Genomic DNA, 21,663 nt, shown 5'->3' on the forward strand with positions numbered 1-21,663 from the left:
TATTCAATGGGGAGGAGCCCAGGGCAAGAGGAAATGGGTGGAGACAAAGAGCAGAGGATAGATGCGGATGCTCCTCACCCAGTGTTCTCTCTCCTCCCTCTTTCCTTGCTCCGCTCCAAGTCAGAATAGGTCCCAGAAGTTCATGTAGGTTCAGAGAGCCTCATTGCATGCACACCATAGCGAGCTTCTAGGAGACGCTGCCCCTGGTGTTGTGGTTGTGTCATGAATGTCCAGACAACAGTGGGGCTGCTTGGCACAGCCCATGCAGATTGGGGCTGCCTGTGCGTGGGGTGACAGTGGTACTGGGAAGGCCTGACTGTAACCATTCTTCCAGGCACAGTAACAGAGGGTCAGAGAGTCTAAGGGTCATACCTAAGGTCACACAGCTCATTAGTGGCAGTCTGAGCCATCTGAGGCTACTTGGTGGTGGTGGTGTTCAGTCGCTCAGTCATGTCAGACTCTTTGTGACCCCATGGACTGCAGCACCCCAGGCTTCCCTGTCCTTCACCATCTCCCAGAACTTGCTCAAGCTCATGTTCATTGAGTCTGTGATGCTGTCTCACCATCTCATACTTTGTCGCCCCCTTCTCCTCCTGCCCTCAATCTTTCCCAGCATCAGGGTCTTTTCCAATGAGTTGGCCCTTTGCATGTGGTAGCCAAAGTATTGGAGCTTCATCTTCAGCATCAGTCCTTCCAATATTCAGGGTTCATTTCCTTTGGGATTGACTGGTTTGATTTCCTTGCAGTCCAAGGTACTTTCAAGAGTCTTCTCTGGACTCTTGAAAGTTCAAAAGCATCAATAGGGTCTGGAAAAGGTATCCTCTCCTTTAAAATTCTATTCCTAATGTAAAAACATTATCATGTTGGAACTTCCCTGGTGGTCCAATGGTTAGGATTCTGCACTTCCACTGCAGGGCTCATGGGTCCAATCCCTGGTCAGGGAACTAAGGGTCTGTAGCTGCTTGACATGGGAAAAAAAAAAAAGAAAAGAAAAACATAATCACGTAGAAAGAAATGTCTTGCAAATATAAAACCTCATATTGAAGTTTACCTTGAAGTGAAGTGAAGTTGTTCAGTCGTGTCCAACTCTCTGCAACTCCGTGGACTGTATCCTGCCAGGCTCCTGTGTCCATGGAACTGTGCAGGCCAGAAGACTGGAGTGGGTAGCCTTTCCCTTCTCCAGGGGATCTTCCCAACTCAGGACTTGAACCAGAGTCTCCTGTATTGCAGGCGGATTCTTTACCAGCTGAGCTACCAGGAAAGCCCAAGGTTACCTTAGCATTGTGTAAAATGATGCCCCAGGAGCTTCTGACCCTTTTCTCTACAAATTTCTCTCTCTCTTCCCTCTCCCTTGATTTTGGACTTTAGAATGGGGAGCAGGTAAGTCTCAGATATTCCAACTGACATGGATACTGGGGTAGTATATTGAATAAGCTGTCTTTAATTGGCTCCGCCATCTTGTGAAAGGAAATGATTGATTGAAACAGAGACTCAGGATCAACTGGATCGCGGATGGAGATGCAGAGGAAAGCCATAGCAACAATAGTCTCACTTGAGGTCAAGAGGCTCCCCCACACCATGTGGCAGAGACAGGGCCTGGGGGTCCAGGCTGGAGAAGCAGTTGAGGGTCCTACAGGAACTGAGTGCGGAGCAGGTGCTCCAGGGTTGCTCCCTTCTTGTGCTTCAGAATTTGCAAAGACTGACTTCTTTGAGATGTTCCCATGGACTGAGGCCGTATATCTTCTCTCTCCCCTCCCCATCCTTACTAGATTCCTGGATCAACTGAAACTTGACCGAATTTAAGGGGCAGGGGCAGGTGGCACAGTTGGAACAAAAAGGAGAAAAAGAAGGGAAAATTCTTTGCAATTCTCTTCAACACCAGGGACAAGGGGACTGTCTCCTCATTGACTGGGATATGGAGCAACTGGAACTCTCTATCACTGCAGGTTGGAGTGAAATACAGCAGCATTGGAAACTTGTTGGTGGATCATAATAAAGTCAAACTTCTACTGCTCCCGTGTCCTGGCTGTTCTGCTCCTAAATATTTACTTGAGAGAGATGAGAACATGCACATGTGTGCATAACAGCTTCACTCATCATGGCCCCTTACTGGAAACAATACAACTGTTCCCCAGCAGAAGAAAGGAAAATTGAATGGTGATGTGCCTACAATGGACTGAAAGTGGAAGTGTTGGCCACTCCATTGTGGCCGACACTTTGCGACCCCATGGTCTGTAGCCCGCCAGGCCCCTCTGTCCATGGAATTCTCCAGGCAAGAATATCAAAGTGGGTTGCCATTCCCTTCTCCAGGGGATCTTCCCAACCCAGGGATCGAACCCAGGTCTCCTGCATAGCAGACAGATTCTTAATGGTCTGAGGCACAGGTAGGCCCTACAGTGGGCTGCCCTCAGCAATGAAAAGGGCCTGAAGATACAAGCAAGTTCATCAATGAAACTCACAGTTGAGCACTGGAGCCAGAAACAAATGAACACAGGCTGGGAGCATTCTGATTACATCAAACCCAACATCTGGTCGGAATAGTGATGACCTGCAGAGGGCACCAGCTGAGAAGGACCCCAAAGAGTCATCTGGGTGCTAGAAATGTCCTAGAGCTTGACCTCAATGGTGGCCACACAGCTGTTTGCAACATAAAAACTCATCCAGAAGACTAGGGTTTGTGGATTTACCTGAATCATATCTCAATAAAGTTCTGTTTTTATTTTTATATATATTAAGAAAAAAACCTCCCAGGGCCCAGGCAGACACGGGGACAGCTAGAGTTCCAGGAAGTACTCACTTTGGCATTGCTAGGTGGCTTGGAGGTGAGTCCCAAGGAGTCCATCCCCAGAGAAGAGCCCAGGGTCCTCTGCTTCTACCCTGCAGGGAGGGGCAACAGCCCACATGAAGGCCAGTGGGTTTTCAGGTGATGGAGACAGTGGGGAGACATCTCCGAGAACCAATGCCTGGCACAGTTGACCTCAGCAGCCTGGCATCACCGTGCAGTCATGAGACTTGTTCCCAGGGCCTGGCTTTGGTCTTAAGAAGGTGAGAGGCAGCCCTCAGAGCTCCGTTATTCAAAGTCCAGACACCTGTCTGAGGCTCTCTGTTCTCTGCATCGTAGAGGGCAGATCTGTTCTAAATGTGTCAGCCACCTCACACTCTTGAAAAATCAGAAACTGACAAGTATTGATGAGGATGTGGAAGAAGGTGGCCTTTTGTGCTTTGGGTGGGAATATTTAATGGGGAGATAGTGATGGGAAATGTAGTATATGTGTTTGACCCTAAGGGCCCAGCATTAAGCCTCTGATTGTCAAAGCATCCATTTCAAAGACACCCATCTTGTGTAAACACATCACCAGCTGTATGACAACTTCTAAGTAAGCACCCAGTCTGGCCTCACCCATGACATTCTCCTTCCTGGGAAGCTTTGGGGTGCCCAGATAACCATGTGTGGGACCCCACATGTCTCTTCCTGCTCCTGGTCCCTGCTTAACCACCCTACCCTTGGACCCTAGTAAGGGCCCCCACTCCCACCTCCCATTTGGATGATCTCCTTATGTAGCCCTCAGTGCTTGAGAGTAATAATCCTTGTTTTTTTCAAAGCTCCCAGATAGTTGTTGCTGAGCTGCATCCTGGAATACTAGTGAGAACCACAAGGGCCAGTCCAGCCACAGCACTGGGCTAATGACCTTGGGGCTCCCACAGGTTCTAAAGGCCCACGTGGGTGCCCCCAGACGTCCCTATGCTGACAGCATCACCATGCATAGGGTGAGATGGACCTCTCATACTGTCCAAAACAGTATGGAGGTTCCTCTAAAAACTCAACATAGCATTACCATATGATCCAACAATTCCACTTCTGGGTATAAACCCTGAAGAACTGAAGGCAGGGACTTGAGGAGATGTTGGTACACATATGTTCATGGTATTATCTACAACAGCCAAGAGACAGAACCTGCCCAAGTGCCTATTATGGATGACTAGATAAGCAAAATGTGGTCTATACATACAGTGCAATGTCATTCAGCCTTGAAAAGGAGGGGAATTCTGACCCAGGTTTCAGCATGTGTGAACTTTGATGATGTTGAGGAAGGAAGAAATTTTCCTCTGCCCCTCTAGGTTCATCTGGCTGGTCTAAGAATTAAATTGACAGGAGACAGATTTACAGGAGAAAATCTGAGATTGAGAGAAGGAGCCCCTCCCACTCTGAGAGGATGTGATAGGGACAGTTTGGCAGCCTGGCATCACCGTGTGTCACTGCATCCTGTCCCAGGGCCTGGCTCTGGTCTTGAGGAGGCAGGAGATGCCCCCAGAGAACCATTACTCTAAGACCCAGACACTCGTCTGAGACTCTCATTTCTCTGCACCCTACACCATGGCATGTGTTCCAAATGTGTCAACCCCCTCACACTCTCAAAAACCGAAAACTGACAAATGTTGATGATGACATGGAGGAAGGAGGTCTTTTGCACCCTTGGTGGGAATGTTAAAAGGTGAGGCTGTGATGGGAAATGGAGTGAACATGTCTGATGCTAAGTACCTGGCATTAAGCTTCTGATCGCTAGAGCATCCCTTTCAAACACCCATCCTGAATAAACACTTTGCCAGCTGTATGACAGCGTCTAGGTAAACACCCAGGCCAGCCCCACCCCTGATGTTCTCCTTCTAGGAAGTCTTGGGGAACCTAGATAAATGAGTGAGGGACCCCACATGTCTCTTCCTGCCCTCTGGTTCCTGCCTAACCACCCCAACTTGGACCTCAATAAATGTGGAACGCAGGTCTGCGCTTTGAACCCGTCCTCCCAGCTGGATGATCTGGCTGTGTGGCATTCAGGACTTGAGAGGAATAATCCTTGTTTTTTCAAACCTCTCTGATGGTCGTTGCTGAGCTGTGTCTTGAAGTCATAATAAGAACCACAAGGGCCACACCAGCCACCTCATTGGTTCCAGCTGGGGAAAAGTCTTTGGGGACTTCCACGAGTAACAAGGGCTCACGTGTGTCCCCAGGTGTTCCTAAACTGATAGCATCACCATACATAGGCTGAGAAGGACACCACAAAACAGTTTGAAGTTTCCTCTACGAAGTAAATACAGAATTATCATATGATCCTGCATCTGCACTTCTGGGTATATACCCTAAAGAACTGAAAACAGGGTCGTTAGGAGCTATTTGTACTTTGTGTTCATGGTATTATTTATGATAGCCAAGAGATAGAAGCAACCCAAGTGTCCATCAGTGGATGACTAGATAAACAAGATAAGGTCTCTACATACAAAGCAGTATCATTAGTCTTAAAAAGGATGGGAATTCTGGCTCAGGTTACAACATGGATGAACTATGATGATGTTGACGAAGAAAGAAATTTTCCTCTACCCCTCTAGATTCTTCTGGCCAGTCTAATAATTAAATTGACAGGAGACAGTTTAACAGGAGAAAAACCTAACAAAAGTTTAATAGCATGTACACATGGGAGAGACGCTGGAGAACTAACTCACCACAATGGTCCAAGCCCTCAGCTTAAATACCACCTTCAGCTAAGACAGAAGAGGATGCTGAGGGTAACGGTTTGGGACTTCAGAGAGGAGGAAGGCGACTCACGTGGGACCGAAAAGCAAATGTTTGGTAAATAAGTGCTTGCTGAGTAGAGAGTAAACTCTGATCTCTGGGCCCTGCTGGGTCTTCCCACCACAACTCGCCCAGATTCTTCTGTACATATCACTGGTCATGGTTCTATTCCTGGAACAGGCCCCTTATCTACAGTCTTTGTAGCAGCTGATGGGGAGGTAACAAGAAAAATTGAAGTTTTTTTTTTCTTGAAAAGAGTCAGCCTAGTGCTTCCCTGGTGGTCTGGTGCTTAAGAATCTGCCTTGCAGTGCAGAGGATTCAGGTTCGATTCCTGGTCTGGGAAGATCCCACATGCTGTGGAGCAACTAAGCCAATGTGCCACAGTTACTGGACCCACGCTCTAGAGCATGCGAGGCGCAACTACTGAAGCCCACATTCCTAGGGCCCATGCTCTGCAAGAAGAGAAGCCACCACAATGAGAAGCTCGAGTGCTGCAACTAGAGAGTGGCCCCTGCTCACTGCAACCAGAGAAAGTACATGTGCAGCAATAAAGACCCACCACAGCCAAAACAAACAGATAAAAAAAGAATAAGTTTAAATAAATCCTCGTGCCAGAGTGACACATTTTGGGGTGGCTAGTTTTGCTCCTCTGTATTCTCTAAGCCTCAGTCTTTCCTCATCTATGAGATGTATTAAATAGCTAATCGTAGACCTTATTTTACAAGTTTGTTGTGAGCACTGAATGAGCTAAGGCTTGTAAGATATTTAGTGGATGCCAGTCACAGAATGACGTTGAGTGGATGCTAGGCACAGAGCGAGGACCCTGTAAATTCCATCTGTGTCCCTGTGTATCTGACCTGTGTATGCTGAGGCCCTGAGAGAGTTCAGAGTGGAGGTGCCTTGGGCTGCATCTTCAAGTGTCAGTGGTATCCCTTCCATGTATGGCAGGGGTAAGGATCAAGAAGTATTGGGTTGGCCAAAAGGTTCGTTCGATTTTCTCTGTAAGATGGCTATAGCAGTGCTTTGTGGTCTTTAACTTCATTATAAGCAATTTTATTAAATTATATTGTGACAGCTAGCATATCAGCATGCATTAAAAAAATACTTATCAAAATAGGTGAATTTTTCTGTAGCCATTTAATATTGAAGTAAAAAAGGCAACATTTTCAGCATATTATGCCTTATTATTAATACTTCAAGAAAGGTAAAAACACAACTGAAATACAAAAAAAAGATTTGTGCAGTGTATGGAGAAGGTGCTGTGACTAATCAAGTATGTCAAGCAAAGCTTTGTGCTGGAGATTTCTCTCTGGACAACGCTCCACTGTCAACTAGACCAGTTAAAGTTGATAGCAATCAAATCAGAACATTAACTGAGAAAAATCAACATTACACCACATGAGAGATAGCAGACATACTCAAAATATCCATATCACTCATTGAAAATCATTAGCACCAGCTTGGTTAAGTTAATTGCTTTGACGTTTGGGTTCCACATAAGTTTAGCAGGAAAAAAAAACCTTCTTGGCCATATTTTCACATGTGACTCTCTACTTAAAAGTAATGAAAATATTCCACTTTTAAAACAAATTGTGACAGTGATGACAAGTGGATATTGTAAAATCATATGGAATGGAAAGGATCGTGGTCCAAGTGAAATGAACCACCACCACACATACCAAACTCTGGTCTTCATCCAAAGAAGGTGATGTTGTGTATATGGTAGGATTGGAAGGGAACCCTCTATTATGAGCTCCTTCCTGAAAACCAAGTGATTAATTCCAACAAGTACTGCTTCCAATTAGCCCAACTGAAAGCAGTACTTGAGAAAAAGCATCCAGAGTTAGTCAACAGAAAACACACAATCTTCCATTAGGATGACACAAGATCACATGTTTCTTTGATGACCAGGTAAAAACTTTTACAGCTTGGCTGTGAAGTTCTGATTCATCTGCCATTTTCACTAGACACTGTAACTTTGGATTTCCACTTATTTCGGTCTTTACAAAATTATCTTAATGTAAAAAATTTGATTCCCTGGAAGACTGTAAAAGGTGTATGTAACAGGTCTTTGCTCCAAAAGATAAAAACTTTGGGGAAGATGGAATTATGAAGTTGCCTGAAACATGGCGGAAGGTAGTGGAACAAAATGGTGACTATGTTGTTCAATAAAGTTCTTGGAGAAAACGAAAACTGTGTCTCTCATTTTTACTTAAAAACTGAAGGATCTTTTGGGCAACCCAACACTTGTAGACACAGGATGCAGCATGCTCAGTCGCTGGTCACACTTCCTCGTTGGGGAAGCCACATGAGCAAACATTTAGTATTAGACATGCAAAGGATCAGCGTTGTATCAGCTGATAAATCAGACACACAGATGCTTCTGCCTTCAGTCTTTGTGTGACTTGCCTGGGACCAGCCTTACTTCCCAATTGCATATAAACAAACTTATATGCATTTATTTAAAAAGTAAATGCTTTGTCATGACCATAAATGAAAACCATTACCACATTCATATATAAAAACTGCTGATGGGGCTTCCCTAGGGTTCCAGGGTTCAAGAATCCTCCTTGCAATGCAGGGGACACAGGTTCAATTCCTGGTCAGGAAACTAAGATTCCACATGCGGTGGAGCAAGTACGCTCAAGGGTCACAACTACTGAGCCCTCATGCCACAGCTAGACTCCTATATGTGACAACAAAGATCTCATGTGACAGAACTAAGACCCCAGGCAGCCAAATAAACAAATATTTTTTAAAACGAAGGGCTTCCGTGGTAACTCAGCTTGTAAAGAATCCACTTGCAATGCAAGAGACCCCAATTTGATCCTCTGGAAAAGGGATAGGCTACCCACTCCAGTATTCTTGGGCTTCCCTGGTAGCTCAGCTGATAAAGAATCCGCCTACAATGAGGGAGACCTGGGTTCGATCTTTGGGTCAGGATCCCTGGTTCAATCCCCCTGGAGAAGGGAATGGCTACCTACTCCAGTATTCTGGCTACCTACTCCAGAATTCCATGGACTATATAATCCATGGGGTCACAAAGATTTGGACACAACTGAGTGACTTTCACTCAAGGGCCACAACTACTGAGCCCTCACGCCACAATTAGACTCCTATATGCCACAACAAACATCCCATGTGCCAGAACTAAGACCCCAGGCAGCCAAATAAGCAAATTTTTTTTTAAACGAAAATGAAAAATCACTGGTGGCTAAAATGGGTGACAGTGGTCATGTAAATTTGTGGGGGGATACACCATACTTGAACCATAGCAGTTAAAAAATATCCCAAACATCACAAAACTAAGGAAAATAATACTTTTTTTCATCAATATCCTAGAAATTTAATACTTTCCTGATTTTTGGCTGCTTGTTGGTCCTTTATTGGACCAGAAGCTGGTGGTCCAGAGTCGACGATGAGAAAGTGAAAGAAGGAAAGAGGCTAATATTCCCTGGGTTACACAGCCAGCTTTCGCACTCCAGGAAATCAGCCAGAAAGAGATAAAGAGAAAGAGAGAAAGAAGGAAAGAAAGAAATGGGGACCCAAGCTCTGGTGGAGAAAAGGTGTTTTAATCAACATGGTGTGAGTACATATACTGCCTTACAAGGTAGTTATTCTCAGCAAAGATAAAGATTAAAATTCCACGACATACAAAACATAAGGCGATCCCTATTAAAGAGAGAGTTGTAAACAATCAATTTTTACCATATGGTTCATAAGAAGGAAGAGGGTACTTATCACCGTATTGAAAAACTAACGAAGGACATGCCTGGATTCCTCAGCCCTGGGAAAGGCGTGCCTCTCCTCTTAATTCCTGAATATTCAGGAATTAATAAGGACCAGAGGATTCCTGACAGATCCAAAACAGCACACAGGAAGCCTCCTGTTAAATGCTTCCTGACAGCTGCTCTTTGCTTCTTCATGCGCTGCAGATTTGATATGTTCTCTACAGAGAAAGTAGAAAGATCATCTGTCTTTCCAATGTGTTTCTCTTCTCCACTGCTCACATACTTTGGGACCCTGGCTTGGGACACATTCCTTCTTGACACACCTCATCAAGTTTCAATCTATCCATAACTATCTAGATCAGATTTACCTCTACTCCTAAGACCTGGTTCACACTCAGTGAAGCCAATCTACTAACACCAGTTTGTGGTCAAGGAAAGTGCAGCATTTATTGCATGCACCAAGCAAGGAGTCCAGACAGTTAGTGCTTAAAGCACAGATATTCCCAATGGCTTTCAGGAAAGGTTTTTAAACACAGGATGAGGGAGAGGGTTGCAGGGTATGTGATCAGCTCATGGATATCTTCTGATTTGTGGGTTGTGAGGAATCAGGTATCAATATCATCAAGCTTCCAGGTTCTATGTCCTTGTGGGTAGCACAGAGTTAACTTCTTCTACCTGGTGGGATTTTCTTTTTCTGCAAAACAGCAGAAAGGATTTGGCTCAAAATATTTTCAATATCTCTTGAGGAGGAAGTAAAATGCCCTTGATTATGTTTAATGGTTATTGCTTTGTCTTGTTTGACTATTTTCCTTTGTTTCTGCATTTTCTCATTTCTCTAATTAATTTTTTCCTTGGAATTTGGGGACGTCCTAAGAGGTTAAAGGTTTATTACAGACATGGAGGGTAGGGCTGTTCCAGGAAGCCCCCCCATACGGTCCTGCTTGGTTACAAATGTCACAGGGATTAAGCCAAAAGTCATGACTTCTGGATATCACATCAAGGGTCAACAAAGCTGTGGGTTCTATATTTTCGTAGCTGAGAGTGATGCTAATGCCTTAAATTCTTATTGTATTTCTTGGTTAGGCTGAGAGTTTGCTCAAAAGTGGGGAATAGTTAAAGAGAAAACCACAGGCATCACTTTTGATGCCTCAAAATGGCATCACTTTTGCTGAAGCCCATGGCACCAGACCTAGGTGTAACACCCAACCTAGCTGTAGCTTCCACCTTCTCCAGGAAAGTAGTTTTAATTATCCAGTTTAAAATTTTCTAGTCAGCACCTTGGAGGTAATGAATCTCCTGGGTCCTCTCCATCCCAGGAAGGAAGAAGCAATCTGCCTGACCTCTTCTCCTAAACAGTGGTGAAATATAGATCAGGTTAAATTGACCATATTAAGTATACATATAGTTCAGTGGTGTTAAGTTCACTCTCATAATTGTCCAACTGTCACCACCACCCAATTCCAGAAATTTTTCACTTTCTAAAACTGCTCCTAACCTTTAGATGTTATAGATTCAAGTAATTATATCTGATAGAAAAAATGCTTGAAGAACTATGGATGGATGTTTGTGATATTGTACAGGAGGCAGGGACCAAGACCATCCCAAGAAAAGAAATGCAAAAAGGAAAAATAGTTGTCTGAGGAGGCCTTACAAATAGCTGTGAAAAGAAGTGAAATGAAAGGCAAAGGAGAAAAGGAAAGGTGTACCCATTTGAACTCAGTGATTAGTGCAAAGAAATAGAGGAAAACAATAGAATGGGAAAGACTAGAGATCTCCTCAAGAAAATTAGAGATACAAAAGGAACATTTCACGCAAAGATGGGCACAATAAAGGACAGAATGGTATGGACCTAACAGAAGCAGAAGATATTAGAAGAGGTGGCAAGAATACATAGAAGAGCTAAATGTTTGACTGAAACAGAGACCCAGGATCAGGTTTTGTAGAGAAGACGGGTGAGGAGTAAACACAGCAACAATAGACTTAGCTGAAGTCACGTGGGTTCGTGCCATGTGCTAGAGACAAGGAGACCAAGAAAATAAAGTCAGGAGCCCAAGAAAATAAAGTCTGTCACTGTTTCCATTGTTTCCCCATCTATTTGCCATGATGTGATGGGGCCAGATGCCATGATCTTTGTTTTTTTAATGTTGAGTTTTAAGACAACTTTTTCACTCTCCTCTTTCACTCTCATCAAGAGGCTCTTTAGTTTCTGTTCACTTTCTGCCATTAGAGTAGTATCATCAAGTTCTAAGGTTATTGATATTTCCCCCAGCAATCTTGATTTCAGTTTGTGCTTCATCCAGCTCTGAATTTCTCATAATGTCCTTTGCATAGAAATTAAACAAGCAGGGTGGCAATATACAGCCTTGTCTTACTCCTTTCCCAATTTTAGTGCTTTTGAGCTGTAGTGTTAGAGAAGACTCTTGAGAGTCTCTTGGACAGCAAAGAGGTCAAACCAGTCAATCCTAAAGGAAATCAATCCTGAATATTCATGGAAGGACTGATGCTGAAGCTGAAGCTCCAGTACTTTGGCCATCTGATGTGAAGAGCTGACTCATTAGAAAAGACCCTGATACTGGGAAAGATGGAAGGCAGGAGGAGAAGCAGATGACAGAAGACAAGATTGTTGGATGGCATCACCAATTCAGTGGACATGAGTTTTGCCAGCTCCGAGAGATGGTGAAGGACAGGGAAGCCTGGTGTGCTGTAGTCCATGGGGTCGAAACGAGTTGGACGCGACGGAGTGACTGAGTAACAGCAACAACAATGTACAGCCCTGTCTTATTCCTTCCCAATTTTCGCCAGTCAGCTGTTTCATGTCCAGTTCTAACTGCTGCTTCTTGACTCTCATACAGGTCTCTCAGGAGACCAATAAGGTGTGCTGGTAATCCCACCTCTTTAAGAATTTTCCAGTTTGTAGTGATCCACATAGTTAAAGGCCATAGTGTTGTCAATGAAGCAGAAGATATTTTTCTGGAATTTCTTTGTCTATGATCAACAAATGTTGGAACTTTGATCTCTGGTTCCTCTGCCTTTTCTAAACCTGCTTGTACATCTGGAAGTTGTCAGTTTCCACACTGCTGAAGCCTAGCTTGAAGGATTTTGCTCATAGCCTTGCTAGCATGTGAAATGAGCACAGTTGAGTCACAGTGAATCCAACCCAAAAAGTAGAACCCACAGCCCTCTGCTCCCACCCTGCAGGGAGGAGCAACAGCCAAATATGAAGGCAAATACATTTCCAGATGAATGGAGATAGCAGGGAGGTGTCTTCAAGACCCAGGGCCTGGTACAGTTGACCTCAGCAGCCTGGCATCTCAATGCCATCACCTAGACCGGTTCCCAGGCCCCAGCTCTGGTCTTAAGGAGGTGAGAGGTGGCCCTCAGAACTGTGTTATTCAAATTCCAGACATTTGATTGAGGGGCTCTGTTCTCTGCCCCGTAGACCATAGCATCTGTTCTAAATGTGTCAGCCACCTAACACTCTACAAAAACTGGCAAGTGTTGATGAGGACGTGGAGAAAAGAAGCCTTTTGCACTCTGGTGGGAATATTAAATGATGAGGCATGATGAGAAATGCCTGCTCCTAAGGGCCTGGCCTTAGGCTTCTGATTGCCAAAGTATCCATTTTAAACACCCATCTTTCATAAATACATCACCAGCTGTATGACAGCTTCTAGGGAAGCTCTTAGACCAGCCCCCCTGTGCCCTCTGCTGTTGGTCCTTTATCAGACTGGAACCTGGTTGTCTGGAGTCGTGGATGAGAGAGTGAAAGAAGGAAAGAGGCTAATATTCCCTGGGTTATGCAGCCGGCTTTCACACTCCAGGGAATCAGCCAGAAATAGGGAGATAGAAAGAAAGGAAGACAGACAGACAGACACGGGGACCCAGGCTCTGATGGAGCAAAAGTGTTTTAATCAACATGGTGTGGGCATATATACTGTCTTACAAGGTAGTTATTCTCAGCAAAGATAAAGATTAAAATTCCAGACTTACAAAACATAAGACAATCCCTATTAAAGAGAGAGAGTTGTAAACAATCACTTTATATATATATATATATATATATATATATATATATATAATAGATATAGATATATATAGTTTGTTTGTTTGTTTGCTTGTTTGTTTTATTTCATTTTATTTTTTTTTTTATTTTTTATTTTTCAGTGGGTTTTGTCATACATTGATATGAATCAGCCATAGAGTTACAAGTATTCCCCATCCCGGTCCCCCATCCCACCTCCCTCTCCACCCGATTCCTCTGAGTCTTCCCAGCCCACCATGCCCGAGAACTTGACTCTTGCATCCCACCTGGGCTGGTGGTCTGTTTCACCACAGATAATATACATGCTGTTCTTTCTAAACAAACCACCCTCACCTTCTCCCACAGTGTTCAAAAGTCTGTTCTGTACTTCTGCGTCTCTTCTTATGCCCTGCATATAGGGCCATCGTTACCATCTTTCTAAATTCCGTATATATGTGTTAGTATACTGTAATGTTCTTTATCTTTCTGGCTTACTTCACTCTGTATAATGGGCTCCAGTTTCATCCATCTCATTAGAACTGATTCAAATGAATTCTTTTTAACGGCTGAGTAATATTCCATGGTGTATATGTACCACAGCTTCCTTAAACAATCACTTTTTACCATATGGTTCATAAGAAGGAAGAGGGTACTTATCACCGTATTGCAAAACTAATGAAGGACATGCCTAGATTCCTCAGCCCCAGGAAAGGCGTGCCTCTCCTCTTAATTCCTGAATATTTGGGAATTAAATAAGGACCAGAGGATTCCTGATAGATCCAAAACAGCACACAGGAAGCCTCCTGTTAAATGCTTCCTGACAATTCCCCCTCTTTTATTATATTTGTACAAAAAGTCCTGACCAAATGAGTTTGGTTAGTATTATCCAACCTTATAGAAAGGTGATGATAAACAACAAATACAGTTATCAAGACAGTCACCAAAGTTACAGGTTCAGACCCGATGCTGTGGGTAATACTTTGACACCATCCTCATGGGTCTAGCACCGATAATTTTTCAGCTAAAGTTTCCAAATTAGTGGAAGAGAGAAGACGTTTAGAAAGTTTCAAAGATTTCCCTTTGCAGTAATTGTACATTCAATGTAAGGTATAGTTCCGGCCGTGGCAGAAAAGGAAAGACGACCTCAGCAGAAGTAGGTTACCTTTCTTCAGGCAAGGAGGGGTGACAGTCAGCCTAACGACCAGGCTGAGCGCCGAGAGGGATCAGGGGGGCTCCATATTTATAGAGAGGTTTGTGGAAGCGATAAGGGAAACATTAATCAGGCGGGATGTTTTGGGTATTCTTTAGTTGAGATGGCATTTGTAGTTGGGCAGGGGGTGAGGAGTCTTCTGGGCAGGTGTAGGGGGTGGAAGGTTTCTGGTCAGGAGGTGGTAAGTCCCAGATAGATGCAACCAGCCTGGAGCATCAGGGTGGAACTAAAGTTCTGTTTTGTTTTCTCCAAAGTTAGATGATTCAGCAAGGGCCTTTGAGACTGTTGTTTTCTTTTCTAGGCCCAAAAGTCTCCTTCATTCAGAGAGGCATTATCATGTAATTGAAATTTGATTTGTTCCCAGTGGTAGGTACTATGAGTGAATTGAACAAGAGTAACACAAAATTGGCAATTAATACAAGTTACAGAATGTAAAGTCTTATTAAATTGTAAATTTCCTATGGCCATTTCAAAAGGAAGTGGGACACAGGCATGTATAAAATATGACTGATTATAGCAAACAAAAAAGTTACTATGACCACGACTGGTCCCTGCGAAATGTCTAGTCCAGGTTTCAAGTTCTTCAGTGCTGGCAGCAAGTTTCCCTATGTCCCATTCTTTAGGCCCACTCTGTTTATTGAGGACAATTCCGGGAGGAGGGGATTCCATTCCACTATCAAGTCAGCCAACAAGTCCTTTTTTTTTTTTTTTTTAATTTTATTAGTTGGAGGCCAATTACTTCACAACATTTCAGTGGGTTTTGTCATACATTAACACGAATCAGCCATAGAGTTATACATATTCCCCATCCCATCACCCCTCCCACCCCCCCCTCCACCTGACTCCTCTGGGTCCTCCCAAGTGCACCAGGTCCGAGCACTCGTCTCATGCATCTCACCCGGGCTAGTGATCTGTTTCACCATAGATAATATACATGCTGTTCTTTTGAAACATCCCACCGTCACCTTCTCCCACAGAGTTCAAAAGTCTGTTCTGTACTTAGAAGTCCTTTGTCTTGGTAATGTTTCAACGTAGTGTTAGTAACCTTTAAAGCCACTTAAGCAGCATAATATAAAATTTTTTTGTCTTATCCCTAACTCTTTCCCTAAAGTTTCAGTAGTATAAACATGGTTCACAGACAGAGAAAGGGCAGCAATGTCCGAAAGTCTTCTTTTGGAAGCAGGACGAAAACCCAAGTTTGTCGGCCGATGTTTATGCATAATTTTCCTGGGCCCAGGCAATGGGAGGACCTGATAGCCTAAAGAAATGTTAATTCATTTTCCCTCTTCCCCAGGGTGTGAGGGTTGCAGGGAGGGGGCATATGGATGGAGTCATTGGTTGATACAGTCGGTCTTTTCTCCGTCCATTTTATGACCTGTAATAAAGGGGGGTTGGGTAAGTAAGCCCAGTTAAATCTGATTTGTTAATCCAGCTCGAGTGGGGGTCGCACAGGTCAGCATAGTGATAGGAAGGTTTTCAGGACCCTGAGGCATTTCCTGTTGAGAAACCAGATTTTTCAATCTTGATTAGTGAGGGTTTTTCTTTGTCCCCAAGTGGGGAGATCATAGGGTTGGCGTTGCCAAGGGCGGTCCTTTCTGGAGATCTTTAGAGCTGCCTTGGTCCGTATTGGAATTTCTTCCTCCTGGGGTTCTTGTTTCGTCTGCATTTTGAATACCGGAGGCCCCCTAGGGTTGAATTTTCCAAGGAAAAAGTTTGTTGGATCCATCTGGGGAAATACAAGCATGTCCCTTTCCCCGTAAGAGTAAGCTCCCACATTTTTATTGTTTATTGCACTCATCTGGGTACCAAATGGGCAGAGGAAGAGAAGTGTCCTTCAGTTCCTCAAAATGTCTTTCTGCTCTTAAGACATCTCCTTGTGGCAAGTTTTAAAAATTTAAAACAAATAAAGCTGTATTAACAATGGTTATAGGTTTAGGAAATATCTTATGTTGGAATCTAGTAAAGTCTGCTTTAGATAAGGAAGACAGTAGTGTACCTGTGTATTCCCCCTTCTTTAATTTTTTTCTTTGTTACTTTAGTGTGTGATATATTTGTTCAACTATGTCGTCTCTGTGGGTGATAAGGAATACCTGTAATATGTTTAATAGAAAAAGATTGCAAAAATTGTTCAAAGTGTCTAGAAATATAGGCAGGCCCATTGTCTGTTTTAATAGAACTAGGAGTTTATGGTAGAGGTTTGTGTTATGCCCGATGTCGGAATCCCCGAGCAGGAAGAGAGAAGGCCTCCAAGACAATGCAACTCACAAAAAGGGAAGTTTATGCTGACTCGAGTCAGGGCTCCTGCCGCATCCAACGCAGTGGTGCATGGTCAGAGAGCCCCGAGCCCGAGCTGTTACGCAAAATTATAGGGTGGGCATAAGCATTTGGTAGCTGGCTTAAGCGGATTGGATACATGTTTGCAAAGCAATTTTATTGGTCCAAACTTTCCTGGGCCTTTTTTCAAACTGGAGCGTTTGCGGGCTTTTCAGCTTTCCAGCTTTCCCCTGATAGATTCCCTTTTTCTTACTGGGCACATTTTGATTGGCTGGCTCCAGGCAGCCTCACATTTGTATATTTTTTAACACAAAAACTGAATGTATAGAATCAGAGACTGTATTAATGGGGTAAGGATGTAGGTAAATAACTTGAATAAGAGCATATAATTCATGTTATTGAGCAAAATGGAATTTAGTGTAAAGGACTTTATACTTTTTAAGAGACCAGAATGAAACTTGGGCGTTTTTAGTCCCATCTATATTATTTTTGAAGAAAATCATTGTTTTTGAAGAAAATCACAGCTTACCAGAAGGATAATGAAATGAAATTTCTCCAAAATATTTTAGAAAAGCTAATTGGAAATCAGTAGATGTTTGTAATGTGTTCTCAAATTGATATTTATTTGTAATAAAGTTTTATTAAAGTATAAAAGAGATAGAGAAAGCTTCTGACATAGGCATCAGAAGGGGACAGAAAGAGTGGTCCCCTGCTAGTCTTTAGCCAAATGTCATATAACTACCAGCAGTCTGCTTAATTAGAGAAAGGTAATGTCTCAAAACTGAAGAGAATAGCACCAGGCCCCTCACCCACAACATGCATTTTGAGTGAGTTGGCACCAGGTGAGTTGTCCCAGGCCACAAAATGATTGACAGGAATCTTGAAGAAAGGCAGGTTTCCAAGCAAATAAAGCTCATTAACATAGCTTAAGAGAACATTTGCATGAGTAAAACATACCGGTTTGTCAAGATGGTGCTAGAATCTAGGTAAATACATAGTTCACTAACATAGCTTAAGATAAACATTTCCATAAGAAAAATACACTGGTTAACTCAGGGTTTGAGAAGAGTTAACTTCAAGTGAAACCAGGGGTCATTATGGCAACACAGTATTTTAAGAGAAACCTTCTTTTAAATTTGTATAGAGAAGGAAAAAAAAAAAAAAAAAAGAAATATCCCTAGTTTCTTTCCTCCTCCCGCTTAAGAGAGAAAAATGTCTGACACTTGCAGCTTATTTTCTCCATTTGGAGACCCCTGGCCTTCCTGCCTGTTAAGTCAAACTAGATTGGCCAAGTAAAAGACCAAAAGTTTGTGGGGGCAGGGGCCCAAAAAAATCCAGTAAGTAACATCATTTAGGGCTGGTATATCGACGGCAGCACTACCAGATGTTGAGGGTTTGAGGGAAAAGATGGAATTTGCCCCTGGTTTTTGTTGAAGGGGACCTGGGGGGTTTCTTGCTTGGAGTTTCCTGGAATAGGTTTCCCTTCAATATCAAATTTAGATCTACACTCTTTGGCCCAATGCATTTCTCTACGGCAGCGAGGGCAGGTTTTTTTTGTTGTTGTTGCTGTTGTTGGTTTGTTTCCTTTTTTAATTAGCTTTCTTAGGGCAGTCCCTTTTTAAATGGTACTTATCTCCACATGTAAAACATCCTTTATTTTCCTTTTCTTAAGGCAGGAACCATTCTTTCAGCTAGCATTTGCATCTTTTGAGTTTCTGATCCCACACTGCGACAAGTCTTCAAATAATCAAAAATAGTCCCTGTCTCACCAATTGGGGCTATAGCCCTTTGACATTCCTGATTTGCACTATCATAAGCAAGTAATTTCTCTAGTTGCCTTTTAGCGTCTTCTTCAATTACTGTACAGGAAATAGCAGTTTCTAATCTAGCTAAGAAATCAGCATACGTTTCATTCAGTTCAGTTCAGTTGCTCAGTCGTGTCCGACTATTTGCAACCCCATGAATTGCAGCAAGTCAGGCTTCCCTGTCCATCACCAACTCCCAGAGTTTACTCAAACTCATGTCCATCAAGTAGGGGATGCCATTCAGCCATCTCATCCTCTGTCGTCCCCCTCTCCTCCTGCCCCCAATCCCTCCCAGCATCAGGGTCTTTTCCAATGAGTCAACTCTTTGCATCAGGTGGCCAAAGTATTGGAGTTTCAGCTTCAGCATCAGTCCTTCCAATGAACACCCAGGACTGATCTCCTTTAGGATGGACTGGTTGGATCTCCTTGCAGTCCAAGGGACTCTCAAGAGTCTTCTCCAACACCACAGTTCTAAGGCATCAATTTTTCGGCGCTCATATTTCTTCACAGTCCAACTCTCACATCCATACATGACCACTGGAAAACCATAGCCTTGACTAGACAGGCCTTTGTTGGCAAAGTAATGCCTCTGCTTTTTAATATGCTGTCTAGGTTGGTCATAACTTTCCTTCCAAGGAGTAAGCATCTTTTAATTTCATGGCTGCAGTCACCATCTGCAGTGATTTTGGAGCCCCCCAAAAGAAAATCTGACACTGTTTCCACTGTTTCCCCACCTATTTCCCATGAAGTGATGGGACCAGATGCCATGACCTTAGTTTTCTGAATGTTGAGCTTTAAGCCAACTTTTTCACTCTCCTCTTTCACTTTCATCAAGAGGCTTTTTGTTCCTCTTCACTTTCTGCCATAACGGTGGAGTCATCTGGATATCTGAGGTTATTGATATTTCTCCTGGCAATCTTGATTCGAGCTTGTGCTTCTTCCAGCCCAGCATTTCTCTCATTCTCTCTCTCTCTCTCTCTCTTTTTTTTTTTTTTTTTTTGGTATTTATTTTATTTTTTAATTTTTCATTTATTTTTATTATTTGGAGGGCAATTACTTTACAGTATTGTAGTGGTTTTTGCCATACACTGACATGAATCAGCCATGGATTTACATGTGTTCCCCATCCTGAACCCCCCTCCCACCTGCCTCCCCATCCCATCCCTCTGGGTCATCCCAGTGCACCAGCACCGAGCACTTGTCTCATGCATCCAACCTGGACTGGTGACCTGTTTCACACTTGTTTCATTGCTGTTCTCTCAGATCATCCCACCCTCGCCTTCTCCCACAGAGTTCAAAAGTCTGTTCTATACATCTGTGTCTCTTTTTCGGTCTTGTATATAGGGTTATTGTTACCATTTTTCTAAATTCCATATATATGCATTAGTATACTGTATTGGTGTTTATCTTTCTGGCTAACTTCACTCTGTATAATGGGCTCCAGTTTCATCCATCTCATTAGATCTGATTCAAATGTATTCTTTTTAATGGCTGAGTAATAGTCCATTGTGTATATGTACCACAGCTTTCTTATCCATAAGTCTACTAGTGGGCATCTAGGTTGCTTCCCTGTCCTGGCTATTGTAAATAGTGCTGCGATGAACATTGGGGTGCACGTGTCTCTTTCAGTTCTGGTTTCCTCAGTGTGTATGGCCAGGAGTGGGATTGCTTGGCCATATGGCAGTTCTATTTCCAGTTTTTTAAGGAATCTCCACACTGTTCTCCATAATGGCTGTACTAGTTTGCATTCCCACCAACAGTGTAAGACGGTTTCTTTTCCTCCACACCCTCTCCAGCATTTATTACTTGTAGACTTTTGGATAGCAGCCATCCTAGGGACTGGGGTGTAATGGTACCTCATTGAGGTTTTGATTTGCATTTCTCTGATAATGAGTGAAGTTGAGCATCTTTTCATGTGTTTGTTAGCCATCTGTATGTCTTCTTTGGAGAAATGTCTGTTTAGATCTTTGGCCCATTTTTTAATTGGGTCATTTATTTTTCTGGAATTGAGCTTCAGGAGTTGCTTGTATAATTTTGAGATTAATCCTTTGTCTGTTTCTTCATTTGCTATTATTTTCTCCCATTTTGAAGGCTGTCTTTTCACCTTGCCTATAGTTTCCTTTCTTGTGCAACAGCTTGTAAGTTTCATTAGGTCCCATTTGTTTATTTTTGCTTTTATTTCCAATATTCTGGGAGGTGGGTCATAGAGAGTCTTGCTGTGATTTATGTCAGAGAGTATTTTGCTTATGTTCTCCCCTAGGAGTTTTATAGTTTCTGGTCTTACATTTAGATCTTTAATCCATTTTGAGTTTATTTTTCTGTATGGAGTTAGAAAGTGTTCTAATTTCATTCTTTTACAAGTGGTTGACCAGTTTTCCCAGCACCACTTGTTAAAGAGGTTGACTTTTTTCCATTGTATATTCTTGCCTCCTTTGTCAAAGATAAGGTGTCCATAGGTACAAGAATTTATCTCAGTCCAACGTTTCTCATGATGTACTCTGCATATAAGTTAAATCAGCAGGGTGACAATATACAGCCTTGATGTACTTCTTTTCCTGTTTGGAACCAGTCTCTTGGTCCACGTCCAGTTCTGACTGTTGCTTTCTGACCTGCGTACAGGTTTCTCAAGAGGCAGGTCAGGTGGTCTGGTATTCCCATCTCTTTCAGAATTTTCCAGTTTATTGTGGTCCACACAGTCAAAGGTTTCAGCATAGTCAATAAAGCAGAAACAGATGTTTTTCTGGAACTCTCTTGCTTTTTCAATGATCTAGCGGATGTTGGCAATTTGATCTCTGGTTCCTCTGTCTTGTCTAAAACCAGCTTGAATATCTGGAAGTTCAAGGTTTAAGTATTGCTGAAGTCTGGCTTGGAGAATTTTGAACATTAATTTGCTAGCGTGTGAGATGAGTGCAATTGTGCAGTAGTTTGAGCATTCTTTGCGATTGCCTTTCTTAGGGATTGGAATGAAAACTGCCTTTTTCCAGTCCTGTGGCCGCTGCTGAGTTTTCCAAATTTGCTGGCATGCTGAGTGCAGCACTTTCACAGCATCATCTTTC

Source organism: Muntiacus reevesi, chromosome 18 (genome assembly GCF_963930625.1).
Source record: "Muntiacus reevesi chromosome 18, mMunRee1.1, whole genome shotgun sequence".
In the NCBI taxonomy this organism is placed as follows: domain Eukaryota; kingdom Metazoa; phylum Chordata; class Mammalia; order Artiodactyla; family Cervidae; genus Muntiacus; species Muntiacus reevesi.